Source organism: Macadamia integrifolia, chromosome 13, assembly GCF_013358625.1.
Source record: "Macadamia integrifolia cultivar HAES 741 chromosome 13, SCU_Mint_v3, whole genome shotgun sequence".
In the NCBI taxonomy this organism is placed as follows: Eukaryota; Viridiplantae; Streptophyta; class Magnoliopsida; order Proteales; family Proteaceae; genus Macadamia; species Macadamia integrifolia.
Window position 1 is genome coordinate 2862380 of NC_056569.1, and position 939 is coordinate 2863318.

Sequence of the window (939 nt, forward strand, 5' to 3'; positions counted from 1 at the left end):
TTTTTTTCCTATTTTGGTGGGGAAATAAAAAGGGAAACTTTAATGGTCAAGTGAAATTTTTTTCATATGTAAAATATATTTCCCTTGCAATCAAACATCTAAATTTATTTTTTCTGGTAAAAAAATTCCACTTTACATCAAAAATTTACATTCCCCTTACAACCAAACAAAGCCATAGGTAATTAGATATATTACATTCTAATTAATTTTACTATCCTGAAATATTTTATGTATTACAATTTTGGAAAAAAAGAGACCCTACATTGCCTGCTTAACATACGCGAAAGCTTCTTAAATTCATTCTTCTCTCCAACCTGACCATCGTGGCCCCCTAATGAGGTAGGAGATTCTTTGTGCACTGGCAGCTTGGGGGATCCTCCTCCTAAATTTTATTTCAATTATCCCATTATTTTCTTATTCCAAAATAATAGTCATTCCTATGCATCTTACAGGTTCAATACTAACCCCTTAAGCATACTGAACGTCTGTGCCTATTGGGTATGGTTGCATCAGGCTTGGTTAGGTTGAAGTCAACTCGGCCCAAACCTGCTAACTAAGATAGGTTTCTCTGGTAGGTCTAGGCCTTAGTTCAGCCCAGAAACGTAAAGTCGACCTCTTGCTTTGGGCTTTTGACACTTTTATCTATGCCCATTTTATGGGCTTTGGAGTTTAGAGTTGTGTGGGCGTTTTGGCTCTTGTCTTTAACTCCATGTGGACTTGGATTTGAGTTTGTATGGGCCTATGGCTCTTATTTTTCTTTGGCCCATGTGGGCCTTTATTACCTTCTTTAGGGTTGTAATCTCTCTCCCCCATCTTTGTTTTTATACATCTATTAGCCATTCAAAAATTAAACTTGGCCCAACTTGACACATGTAACAATCTGATTGGATTGTACCCGAGGTCATGTTGAAGAGTTCTATTGAAAAGAAAAGTAAATAA